This window comes from Coloeus monedula (assembly GCF_965178545.1).
Source record: "Coloeus monedula genome assembly, chromosome: 17".
In the NCBI taxonomy this organism is placed as follows: Eukaryota; Metazoa; Chordata; class Aves; order Passeriformes; family Corvidae; genus Coloeus; species Coloeus monedula.
In genome coordinates this window covers 13,818,099-13,832,312 of record NC_138797.1, presented here as the reverse complement: position 1 = coordinate 13,832,312, position 14,214 = coordinate 13,818,099, and positions in this window count along the sequence as shown.

Sequence of the window (14,214 nt, the reverse complement as noted above, 5' to 3'; positions counted from 1 at the left end):
CGCCCTCATCACACAGCGTGCCCGTATTGGAAACCCGAATCGCCCTGGGATTCTAGAAATTATAACAAACTGGCCTGAAGGTGAGACTTTTGGATTATCTTCTGAAGAAGAGGAAGAGCAAGTGACTCGTGCTGAGGAAGCCCCACCATATAATGAGCTACCGGAGACTGAAAGACGTTATGCCCTCTTCACTGATGGTTCCTGCCGAATTGTAGGCGCTAACCGAAAGTGGAAAGCTGCAGTATGGAGCCCCACACGACGAGTTGCACAAGCTACCGAGGGACAAGGTGGATCGAGTCAGGTTGCAGAGCTTAAAGCCGTCCAGCTGGCTTTGGATATTGCTGAACGAGAGAAGTGGCCGAGGCTCTATCTCTACACCGACTCGTGGATGGTAGCTAATGCTCTGTGGGGATGGCTGGATCGCTGGAGAAAGGCCAACTGGCAGCGCAGAGGGAAACCCATCTGGGCCGCTGAGATTTGGCAGGACATCGCCACCCGAGTAGAGAAGCTGACCGTGAAGGTTCGACACGTGGATGCGCACGTACCCAAGAGTCGGGCTAATGAAGAGCATCGCAACAACGAGCAGGTGGACCGAGCTGCTAAGGTGAAAGTATCTCAGGTGGATCTGGACTGGCAGCACAAGGGAGAATTATTCCTAGCTCGTTGGGCCCATGATGCCTCTGGTCATCAGGGGAGAGATGCAACATACCGATGGGCCCGTGACCGAGGGGTGGACCTTTCCATGGACAGCATCTCACAGGTCATCCACAGTTGTGAGACCTGTGCTGCAATCAAACAGGCCAAGCGGGTGAAGCCTCTGTGGTACGGTGGACGATGGTCAAAGTACAGGTATGGGGAAGCCTGGCAGGTTGATTACATCACCCTTCCCCAAACCCGCCAAGGCAAGCGCTACGTGTTGACCATGGTTGAAGCGACAACTGGATGGCTGGAGACCTACCCTGTGCCTCATGCTACAGCCCGGAACACCATCCTGGGCCTGGAAAAGCAAGTCCTGTGGAGACATGGCACCCCTGACAGGATCGAGTCGGACAATGGGACTCATTTTAAGAACAGCCTCATCAACACCTGGGCCAGAGAACACGGTATTGAATGGATATATCATATTCCTTATCATGCACCAGCTGCCGGAAAAGTTGAACGCTGCAATGGACTACTTAAAACCACCCTAAAGGCACTTGGTGGGGGGACCTTCAAAAATTGGGAAGTGAACTTAGCAAAGGCCACCTGGATGGTCAATACCCGAGGGTCCATCAATCGAGCTGGTCCCGCCGAGTCTGAACCCTTGCACACAGTGGATGGAGATGGAGTCCCTGCGGTACACCTGAGGGGTATTTTAGGAAAGACTGTTTGGATCAATCCCACCTCAGGCAAAGGCAAACCCATCCGTGGGATTGTCTTTGCTCAAGGACCTGGTTGCACTTGGTGGGTAATGCAAAAAGATGGGGAAACCCATTGTGTACCGCAAGGAGACCTAATCTTAGGTGAGAACGGTGCGTAGGGTTTCATTGTGTGTGTATATATATATATATATATATACACACATATGTATGTGTAGAGTTTAAAGAAGGTATTGATTTGGGATGATGTAGATGGTAATGGAATAAGGGGTGGATAATGTCCTGGGTTGCAGTGTATTCTATTACCATCCCCATCAGCCGTTGAAATCAGGTGGGGCAGTGTTTCCTTGCCTCCTCCCCCCAGACTATCTCTCTGTTAATTGCCCATCATTGTCCTGCCGCATGACTCATAGATAACTCCCTCTGGACTATCATCTGTTAATGAGCCCAATCAACACCTGGCCTTATGACTCATTACCCCATTGTGAGATGCTCCACCCAGAGGGAGGAACCAAGCATCCCAGCGTGGATATAAGCTGAGGTTGAAAACCAGAGAGGGGACCTTTCCACTGGATTTCCAGAGGACAGGAGCTACACAGCCACCGGACCTTCTGAGGAAGAGCAGACCCTTTTCTACAGGATCACCGCTTCAGAGGACTGCAGCCATAATTCTAGCAGACTGCTACCACCACCCTGCCTAACAGGGACTCAGGTTGTATCTTGACTCTGTCAGTTTGAACCAGTGTTTTCTTTTAGTTGTTTTTTTCTTTCCTTTTCTTTAAACTTCCCCATTAAATTGTTATTCTGACTTGGTGCCTCCCACTGGTTTGTTTTCAAACTAGTACAATCAGAAAACCCATGGTATTTTACATTGATTGGGACTTGTTAGAAGAAAAGAGCTTGAGCCTCAGGTCAGATCTTATTTGTTTCTTCCTCCACTCCACTACAGCAGTCACTTAAAGAAAGAAGTCTCTTAAAGAAAGAAGAGTTTAAGGCCTGGTGATATCAATACTATCAATGAGTGCAGAACTAGGGGAAATTTTAAGGCCAAAATAGCCCTTTCCATTACTTGGCTGCCAAGTGCACTATCACTACATCTGGGAAAACCTGGCTAGAATTCTTCAGCTGGCATGTTGGTAGGCACAGGGAAATGCTGTGATGTGATGGCAGGATGGCTTACCTGGGAATTAGGGACTCTGGGAGAACAAACTGCTCTGTCAATACCCAACAGGATTTGAGTGTCTTTTAATCAATTTGTTCAGTCTCTTTTTTCTCTTTTCTATGGTCAGTAAAATTTAGGATGCAAAAGTGATCCAAACCCACCTGCACCTCACTCATCTTCTCTCTTTCCAGGTCCATCCTTTAGATGGAATCTAAAAATCCTGTTTGCTGTTCCATCCTCATTCAGCAGCTTGTAATTTTGGTTCCTGAATGAGCCACAGAGCACAATAAATACACAGTGCTCCCACACTAAATTTGTGCCACATCATTGCAAGTGACAGCAGTAAAGGTGCCCAGCATCATCACCTCCCTTCAGTAAGGAGCTCAAAGACCAGAGAAGTTGAGAGAAGGAGGGCTTGGAGGGAGAAATGAAAATAACCTGGGTGTAATAGTGATCTTCTGGGAGTGAATCTCATAATTAGCCAGGGCAGACTTCTCTTTGATGTAGGATTAATATAGAAAAAGAAGATTAATGCACAATGTTACTTCCTGAGTGAGCTGTTTCGTTATCTTTGGTAGCTTCACAATGTGATAATAATCACAGGACTGGATCTGATCTTTTCCAGTTGAGACAATAGGGAGGAGGTGAGTGTTATCTCTGCCTTCCTCCACATGACACAGTAATCCACTGTGTTGTTCCTGACAGCTGGAAAAGCTGCACATCTTCCTAAACACCTTACACATGGCCTACGCTTGCAAGCATTGATAATGATAAAATATGCATTATATCATTTTTGCTCAAGGCAGATATACATTCTGGTGATCTGATGTAAATGCATGGAGTTATCTCCTGCTGGTCTCTATTTATGGGAGCAGTGACTCCAGGTACTGCTATTATTAGCACTCTTATGAACACTGTTTGCTTTGTTGCAACACTTCTCATTTAATCCAACATCCCAAGGCACTTGGAGAGAAAGTTGTCCTATAACAGTAGTGCCAGTTTTAAGTAAATATTCTCCCAGTCAAACATTTACCTTTACCTGAGAACTGCAGGCTGCTGGCTACTGCACAGACCTAAAATTCAGCAGGCCTGGATCCCATTTTCAGATGTAAAGGAAGAAATGTTGCCCAAGGATTAAAATTTTTGGGAGAATAGAGAGATGGTGAAGCAAAGCAGCAAACTGCCAGGTTCTTTGCCTCTCTGAATCTTTTCATATAAGGAAGAAGCTTCGTGCCTTCCATGAGGTCCCTCCCCAGTGTTAGGCTGTGAGTGATTCAGAACCTGTGTGTGCCAGAAACTTAAATACCCTGGTGAAGATTTTCATTCGGGAAACAGGGACAGCAAAGTGTACGTGCCTCAAATAGGGTGGGTTTAAATCTGCCCAACCACGGAAAAATATGTTTTCTCTGTTTATTTTTTGTGATTCTGCTCTGGCCTGGGAAGAGGTATTCCACTGCACTTCATCACCAGCCTTCCCACTGCTCCACACAAAATGTGGGGGGTTGTACCAATGCCCTGAATCATTCACTCAGCAGCATTGTTTGGGTTTGGTTTGGGATGTTTCTCAAATTCAAGTTGAGGCTGGTTTGATGTTGCGCTCTTCAAAGTTATTCAGCACCCAGCCCTTTTGTGGCTCCATTGAGTTCAGCAGTTGGCTGGAGCCTTGTGCTGTATCGGAGCTCTCACAACAGCAGCCAAGCCAATTAATCTTCTCCAAAGATGCGACGTGGAAGACTATTGAACCTTCTATTTTTATGGCAGTGTTTTTGCTTTATTTCTCACTTGGATTCTAGGCTTCATTCTGTACCATTTCCTCGCCCTGGGTACTGAATAACTCCTTACATGCTGAAGCTGTAACACTTCCTAACTGCAGATCCTATAAACCAGGGAAATATGCCAGTCTAGGATTGTCTGTGAGCAAATCTAAACTGACCTGCAGCTTTAGCAGCATTCTCCTTCATGGCACCTTTCATTTGATGGGAAGACTGTAGATTCCTGACCTTGAAATTAAGAGATTAGGAATAGAACCAGGGATCTGTCTCGTGTCTCAGATTGTGTGGGTCAGCTGCTCCAGGTTGGACCATTGGGACTAGAGAGAGGTAATAAATAGCACCGAGCTCTTGAGGGCTTCATGTTGGACATGAGGAGGAATTTCTTCACTGAAAGGGTGGTCAGGCATTGCAAGGGGCTGTCCAGGGAGGTTTGGAGTCCCCATCGCTGGAGGTGTCCAAGGAACAATTGGATGTGGCACTCAGTGCTCTGGGCTGGTGGCAAGGTGGGAACAAGGCACAGGTTGGACTCAATGGTCTGAGTGGTCTTTTTCAGCCTCAGTGGCCCCATGAGTCTGTGCTTCTGTGATTCTTTTGTAGTGGTGTCCATTTGCCAACAACTCATTAACCACCACACTCACTGCACAAGTGTTTACACCACTACTTCCATTTGTATTTGCAGTGAGTACAGGAAAATAAAAATGTTGCATGAAGCTTTCTAATTCCACTAAGTGAGAACACAAAAACTTTTCCCTTTTCTTTGCCATGGCAGGGCTCCTAATTTAAAATTAGATACTAATCATATTTTGTAACTAACACATGGTGCAGCTCAAGTCCACTGTCAGCTGCTGCATTGCCTGTGGACCACAACCTCAGGAGAAGCTAAAATGAGAAAGTTGCTTTAATAGTGAGTTTGCTCATGGCCTGGAGCATCACTGAAGCACCACTGGTGGGAAGTTTGGCTCCCTGCTCCACAGCAGGTCATCCCTGCAACAGGGATTTGTGTAATGCCAGGAGAGATCTAGCAGGGCCCAGGGCTGCCCAGTCGGAGAGCTGCCAACAATCCTTGCACCTCTCCAGGTGGGCATCCCCCCAAAACAGCACCAGAGGTCACCTGGACTCTTCCACTCCTGACCCACCACCTCCCCATGGTCTCCAGGGGCAGCTGGAATTGCTCTTCCTGATGACTCGTGCAGTACAACAGTGAGGGAATCTCTCCCCTTGTGAATCATCAAAAATGGAAAATAATCATCTTAAATTAAAGATATAATCAGTCTGCAAGCAGCAAAACTTTGTCAGCACAAGAATAAGACATTCTCCTTAATCCTGTCCGTGCTGAAAGAAGTTTATTCAAGTATTTATCTAACCTTGTATTTAACCAGGAAATCCAGCTGAGCTAACCACTTTCTGCCAAGGAAGTATTTGGGCGCTGGTCTGCCATGACATTTCTGAGTGATTCTGTACACTGCGGCCATTTTTTAATGGTTTCATCACACGCAGGAGGAACCACACTTTTTTTGATGATGCTTCCTTCGGAAAATCAAAGAGCCTTGTCATCAGGGAAGACATAAGAAAATGTTGTGCATTATTTGTAGAAGTGAAGCCTTGAGATGAGAGCCAAGGGATTCTGCCTCATGTGCTCTATATGGGCCTGTCCAAGTTCACCCCACTTCAGTCTGCACTTTACGTCTTTAACCTGCACTAAAGCTTTTTTCTTCTGCGATTTCGAACAAGAGGCTCCTTTTTTTATGCCAAAACACCCAAGAGTTTGATGGCTTTGTTATCTCTACCTCTTAACTAATACAACAAGGTACGTTGCTTCTCGTAAATAACAAGATATTCTCTGTACACAGAAACATCTCTGCTTCCATACTCAGTTTGTGATGATTTTATAGGCAGAAAGACACAAGAGAGAAAGAAGATGTTATGTTTTTTGCCGATATGAAGTTATCTGGCTGACAGCAACACCAGATTTGTAGTTATTCTGGGCAGAGACTTGCACACTAAAAGTCTCCAGGACAGTTTCTTAGGGAAGTTCCACCTCCAGGTCTGTAACACCAAAGAAGGCATCATGTGCCTCAGTTTCCCTGCAGGAAGAGTTGGTCATTGCACTGACCTCATCCAAGGCCTTTAGGTGAACAGTGCTATGGACATCTGCCCCAAATGTTCATCTGCTCTCCTACCATGGCAGCCAATGGGAGAAAAACAACTCCCCTTGGCCCTTGGATTTCGCCACAGCGTCCCACCTCTCTCTGTGCGAGACTCACATGTTAAGATCATGCAAAAAGAATAAAAAAGAAAGGAAAAAAAAAAAAAGGCAGGCACTTGAGACTCATCCCTCTCCTTGCCCCTTGGAAGATTTATTCAACAGAAATAATTGTCAAATAATTAGCTGCCACCACCCCCTCCATTGTCCCCTTCAAATCACTGCTTTGCTGAGTCACGCTGTCCCCAAAGCATCCTGCGAGGTCTGCGTGGACCTCCCTGACCCAGCCGGGAGCCACCCATCCCGAGGGGCACAGAACTGTCTTAGTGTCCCCTTGGACATCTGCAGGAGCCCTCTGTGCCCTCAGCACCTTCCAGGATCAGGCCTTGCATTAGAAAGTCGCGCAGCACAGCCACAGCCAAATGTGAACCAGCTGAAAATCCTGCACATTGTCTTCAGATCAGGCTCTGGAAGAATTAAAACCAAGTGTGTGATCTGGGCATGCTGAAACGAACTCCAAATGGAACTGGAGTTAGGTCTCTTTAGCAGGGAGCATGGGATTGGATTGTTAGGTTTTAATAAAGTGTGGCCAGTGCTTTAATAAAGTGTGGCCAGTACATTATCCAACATGCTGTCACAATTACTGAGAAACAAGGACAGGAACTTCATTAACGCTTTACAGGGGAAAGAAAGCTGTGCTACAGGCAAGTGATATATTGCTATTGTGACTGTAGGTGTCCTGCATTTAAGAAAACAAGGAAAAAATCTAGTGAAGGGAGTAATTACACTGTCAGCAAATGTGTTTGTGTTTGCAATGTTCTCTTCCAAGTCCCACAGCTGCCGGGAGCCTGCGTCTCAACATGGCAAATTTCTAGGACAGAAGGTGACTCCATAAACACAGCAAGAGCTGTAATGTGAGAGACAAAACTCCTGGAGGAAAAAAAAAATTAAAAAGCACATGCAGAATCATTTACAAAATGTGTTTTCCAGTGCTGCAACAACCCTGGGCAGGGTTACACTCACCACTCTTGAAGCAGAGGGGAACTGCTTTGATAAAGCACAGGTGAGGTGTATCTTGTGAGCTGCATGTCAGGCAGGATTAACTCCCTGGCAAATTATCAAAGCCAACTGATAGCAAAACAAGTTGGGACTCTCCTAGAGTGGCAGTTTAAAACTAGGTGTAACTTCACCTAAAACAAATGAATACAGCGGGGGTGTAAGGGGACTACCTAACTAATTAACTCCTTGATTAAATCCCAGGCAGATTACAGCGTTTTGTGGAAATCAAGGAGGTCTCAAGAAATTTAAGACGGTGTTGGATAAGTTTAGAGTAAAATTCCGGTTACTGGGAGAGTTCTTTCTGTGTGGTTTGGGGATTCAGAGAGGATGGGAGGAGACCATGAGGTGAAATGCTTTACTGGGTCTCCTCCTGCCTGTTGCTGCTCAGCTCTGCACGGATTCCTATGTTGCAGGAGCAAACTCACGCTAAAACAGCATTCCTCAGAGCAGGGCAAACTGCTTAGCAGCTTGGAAAGAAGAGTTCTAAGTAACCCCTGAAAGTGTAAAACCACCCCTTGAATTGCCATATGGAGCTTTGAGACAGTTTTCATACTGTTTTGTATTAGAACAGCTGAAGCACACACACACACACGAGGAATTATTAATTCCTCCCATTAGGATACAGGAGGGGTCTATAATCCCTGTGGTAGCACAAACCATCACACACAGGCTCAGAAATGCTGCCCTTCATGTTTACTAACAATTTCCTACTTTTGCATTTCTGTGCCCCTGCAGCAGGAAATACAAACCATTGTTGCACGTTCCCAGGGAGCACAGGGCTCCACCTGGCATCCCTGCTACCCCAACGAGATCCTACAGCTGGGGAAACTGGGGAGTAACCAGTTCTGTAGCACTGCAGATGGGAAAACCAGGCATGCAAAGTGGGATGTTGGGCTGAAAATGTGGCTTGTCAGGGATAATGAAGGAGACGGGAGGCAATTAAAAAGGAGAAAAGTGACAATCTGACAACACGCTCAATTAATGTAATCAGATTTCACATTCACTTCATCAGTAGTAAATCAAAGTGTAGTAGGAATGATATGAACTTTTTAATATTAAAAACTACTCCCATAATATGCAAAGTCAGGGAATACCAGTAAATTTCTGTCTGTTGCCGATCATTAACTGATTTAGGATAGACCTTGTTGACTAATTATGTTTAATAAGAGCTTGTCCATACAAGCTGCTATCAGATGTCATTTTATACAGTTTCAAGCCAAATATAATGGGCGAGATGCACATATTAACTTTCTGTAATACTGCACTGGCTTTTTATTGGAGAAGGGTGGGAAAATTCAAAACTGATTATTGTGTGGCTTCCTTTCAGACAGTTCTATTTGATTTAATTTGATTTATCGCTGCACATTTTGAATGAGCAGAAATGTCTGGAGGGGAGAAAAGAGACTTGTTACAGTAAATACTCGTGTTAATGTATTTTCACCTGCTTGCTTGGTGGGCTCCAGAGCTGGCTGTATTTATTACTGTTTGGAGTCTTGTGGATTAAAAAACCTCCTCTCTATCTTTTTGCTCTCTGTTGTAGGGGTGTAATGAGCTTCCCACACCCTCCACAAGTGGTGGTTGTGTAACTAATCTGTGCTGGCATAACAATGTCTTCACCTAGATTACAATATTGCTAAAGAGAAATGCAGGACAAAGGCTGGTGTCTATTTTCCTGAGGAAAGTACAGCTGTAGCTGGTATGCAATTTTTTCCAGGTGGTCCTGGAGCATAAATGTCTTGAACCTTGTAGAGAAGTGAGCCCAGAGGTTTGGAGTTCCACTTCTTTTTAGAGAAGTGTATAAAAGTTTTGGTGCTAGTATTACTTGAAGGCACAAAACCACAAACAGTTTTCCTGATTGCTTAAGGGTTTCTGAGTCCCCAGTGCAGCTCAGCTTAGTCTTTAATGTACTGCCACTGTTTTTCTTCAACAGTGAGGCATGGGGAGATGAACCAGTGCCTTTTCCATCGTGCTCTTTCTAAGAAAGGCACACACACTTAAAAAAGCTTAAGGAAATGCATAAATATCTGTGGGTCTGAGCCACCCACCCTGCAGCATGAGGACTCAAGGTTCTTCTGCAGTTTAAGCACAGAACTAGAAAATGAGACCTCTTTGGGCTGATTTGTGTGCAATGGTTGGAAAGGGCCGTATCTTTGCAGTGACCTGTTACATAAACCCGTGCTCAAGAAGCAGTTTGAGTTTAGAATTTATTAGCATCTACACTTCACAGACTACTGGGCTCTGTAATTCAGGCCAAAGCAGGTCAGTCCCACACCCCAGATGACTTGTGCCTGTATCTGCACCCATGTGTTGTGTGTCTGTAGGGCCACGGGCTGTTTCTGGTGCCAGTGGGACAGCAGGATGTGTGTCCCACTCCTGAGCAATTCCATTTACCATTGGTGGGCTCCTGCTCAAACTCCCCTTTAAACAGCATCACTGATGGGCACCGAGGAGTCTCTGTGCTGCTGGGAAACTCAGTCACCTGAACTCTCCTAAAAGGAGGGAGAGGGACAGGACATACATCTCTGCACCTGGAAACAGCAGGCAAAACACTCACTACAAACTCATCCTTTTTTGAGTTCAAGTTAGGCTTTCCTGCCTTATTTACCTCAAGTAAGTCTTAGTCACTGGCGTTGCAAAAACTTGTTATGGCTTTATTTGGCAGCGTCTCTTCACGCGTTCCTGTGTGTGCATTGCAGGGACACGTGTTTGCTTTGCTGAGGGAGATCTCACACACGAGCAGTGATTACACTGTGAAATTTTGATTGTCTACAAATGTTTTCTGGGTTTGTTTTGGTGCTGATGTGCTTGGGTCAGCCCTGACTTTGCTCTGTAGGTTACATGGACGGGGCTCCTCTCAACACACAAAATACTCTTCTGTGGTTGTTGTTGGTGGTCTGAAGAAACCCTCCTGAAATAGGTGTTGACCTGTTAGGCGTCGGTCAGGGAGGTAATTTGTACTGCTGACACTGATTTGGACATTTTAATTGTGCTTGTTATTCACTATGAACTCGTTATGGAGGAAAAAGAAAAGCAGAATTTACATAAATCTAGAGGAATAGGCATTTATTTCAACATAAAAGGTGGGTGAGGACGAGGAAAAGAAGGCATTGTAGCCTCATGGTCTCTTGATGTGTTTGGTAAGGGTTCTGCTAATGTTTCTCCTCTTACAGCGTAAGTCTATGGGTATTTCAATATATCTCCAGAACGGCCTGAATGAGAGCACCTCTAAGTCTGTGGGAACTTCAGATTTCAATCTCCATCTAGATGCAAAGTGCAATTTTCTCAACCGTATTTGCATTCCAACATATACAAAATACAGAAAACACAAATGTTTGGCACTCAGGGAAGTCTCTGTCATTTGCACTCTCATCTCCAGCCCTGCACGTGCCATCATGGGCTGGGCTGCCCCTGCATGGGGTGACAGCACTCCCAAATCCAACATCCTGCACACAGACTCTGCTTTTTCTCACATGCATACTCCTCAGAGGATTTCTCTTATTACCTGGACTATAATCCCTCCCTTGGGGGAGGCCTTGTGCACAAAATTAGTTTCATTTGGCCACAGAAACTCCCTGTGCCTTTGGCATCTCAGTCTTTATTCGCAGAGTAAGAGCTGTTTGAGGCAAAGCTGCTGCATTTACAAGACCCTGCAGAAAATGTCTCACACCAAGCTGGACTGGAGGTCATTGCTGAGCTAAACTCTGCAAATGCTTGTTTGAAAAGAGAGCAGCTTGGGGTTTTTCCTCTCCTTTCAGAAGCCTGTTTGGGGCTTGATCTTCCTTTATTGACTGAGCTGAGTAATGTGCAGGAGGGACGAGCTGGGTGTGCCCAGATTTGGAGAGGGACTAAAGACAAGGCTACACCTGGCGTCTCCTCTGCATCATTCTTTACAGCTCAAATAGGGAGAAAATTTTCCACGTTTCCTTATTTTTTTTACCGTTTCTTTCCTTTCTTCTGTCTATTCCTCTCCTTTCTTTCAATTATATCTGACATTTTAAGAGGTAAATGTTTTTGGGGTTTTTTCAACGACAAAAGTAATTCTGCAAAAAAAGTACCTACCTTTTTTTTTGCAAAAGCATTTTTTTCATGGAAAACGTGAAAATTAAACAATTCAGTTGAAAATAAAAGCATTATTCAGTCCAAAAGCCTCTGAGCTTTGAGTGTAACTGAAATGTTTGAACAGTTGAAATTCCTGCAGAGCATGGAGGAAAACAAACGGGTTTTCACTGTTTTTAGTAATTACAGTATTTCACTGGAAATATTTCAAAGGGGAAGTTTGTTTTACCACAGCAGCTGCTACTTGAGTCCTCTAATTTCTTCTTTTTATTGCTTTTCCCACATTTTACGACAAATTCTAATATTTCTTATCTTCCTCTCGTCTTTCTGGCTGTGAAACACCCAAATCTTGCTGTCATTTTGTTATTCATGAAGGGGGTGGAAGAAGGAGACACAGTTGAAAAGTATAATTTCTAGCAATGATAACAAAAATTAGAGCCATAGATTTTATTTTTGGGGGGGAAAATTCTGACAAAAATATTGTCTCCACTCTCTGCCAAAACTTGATAGGCTCTACTTGAGCGTTTCTTAGATGGCGTGTGGATTCAAGGGCTTCACATTTCATCAGCATCCTTAATGAGCTTGAGGAGCCTCTAATAAATCTCAGCCCTCTTAATGAATTCTTTACAGCTCTTAACTGCTCCAGATAGAGATTGACGAGTGTAACCGGTAGCACAAAATCTTGGCAGGCAATAAGAGGAGCGGCCCCATCCTTTCCCTCTGGCGTCCCATCTGAATTTCTGCAGCAGAGATAACCAAGAGTCTGTCACTGCTATGAAGTTTGTGAAATTTAATTAGGAAACTAATAAAACAGCTCTCATCTAGTGCTGCAGTTACCTAGGAGATCTGGTGTGTTGTTTAAGAGCTTCTCGCAAGGCAGCGTGCGGTGGACCTGTTATCTGAGCAGAGGGTTGGATTGACCACTTCTCTGTTGTAAACCCCTTTCTAGTAGGGTTAATACTTTACTAAAAGACATATTTACACTACTCGAGTGAGCCATTTACACACTACTGATGAGCAGAGGCTGATGGTTTATATTTAAACATCGTTGACTTTGGAGAGACACGTGGGGGGTTCTTTTTCTTTCTCACAATTTCTGTTCTTGGTCACATTCTCAGTCAAAAAGGGCCCATTTTCCAGTTCTAACTCCAGTGCTTTGGAAATCATCCTAGCACAATTGAAGATTTTCTCTTTGGGCTTTTTAGAGGCAAAGTTGTCTCAGCTGGAGTGGAGGAGCCATAGATGATGGTAAGAATAGAATGAGATCAGATTCATCCCAGTGACTCTTTCTGCAAGATCTGCTCCTGAGCAAACACTGTGTGTGATATGTCCAGACTGATCTTTTCATCTCAGTGGATGTTTTGGTGCTAATTTCAATCAAGGAAATTTCACTTTAATCCTATTATTGTCAATATGTCTCATAGTAGATTAGATTTTGTTTTGGTGGTATATTCTAGAAAACATAGTTCTGTCAGTTAATCCACAGGTATGTACAGTTTAGAGCTAGTCTTAGAATTCAGCAAAAAATGGGTTCATTTTACCTCGAGACCTTTCAAGATTTCAAATATTTTTCCCATACCACAGCAGAAAACCACTCCTCTCCATCTTTAGATTTTTTTTGTGATAAGTTAACTTATATTTGAAAATGAAAAGCTGCTTCAAATAAAGAAGATTTTGTTCAGTTCTGAAGATGTCAAACAAAGCTTCTTTGACCATTTCAAAGCCATTGTTTATAGAATAATTGAAATGAAAAAAATCTACTGAAGCCATCCCACCCCTCCCGACTATATCTGTTTGGGCAAAGCAGCATATTCCAGCAATAAAAAGAAACCACAATAAAAAGTATTGACCAAGTCTACTCAATATTTATTGCTCTGTGATAACTGAAGAGAATAGAAAAGTCTTCTCAGCAAGGCACCATGAGAAGGATTTCTTGGAGAGCAGTTTTACTGAGAAAACCACGGCTCCATTATGAATTTCTCAGATGCAGACCTGGCCATTTGGCCCGTCAGGAAATGAGCACTGGGGAGGTTTCTGCACTTCCTGGAAGCTCCTGGTCAGGGGATTCTGTTGTCAAAGGCTGTAGATAGCACAGTGAGCTGAAATTGGGGCGGTAGTGTCCCTAAAATGCTTGGATTGAGAGGGAGGAACATGTGCTTGTGCAATAGCGGGTTTGTCGGAGCCTTCCAGTGACAAAGTTGTTAAAGTGATTTATTATCAATTTAAAGGGTGTTCAATAATAATAAAACAATGACCAATCCTCACTTTCTGCTAAAAGGCAGCAGCTCATGGCCCGTGGCAGGCAGATGGCCGAACTTGTAGGATGAATTCTACAGAGCTCAGAACAGCAAACTTTAATTGTTTGTCCTTTAAAAATGAGAAAGCTTTAGTATTCCAGTGCCCCAGAATACAATACCTCAAAAAGAACTGTATTTTCATAGCAACTCACAGCCTTGTCCTAATGACTGCTAAGAGGTTTCTCAGCTGTGCTGTGTTGTGGTGCAGAAAGTGCCTTTATCTGGTTGCATCAAGGGAGCCGGGACTGGGTTCTATTGTTCCATCTCCTGCTGTCGTGCAGAGGTGTGAAGTGACTCATTTTACCCT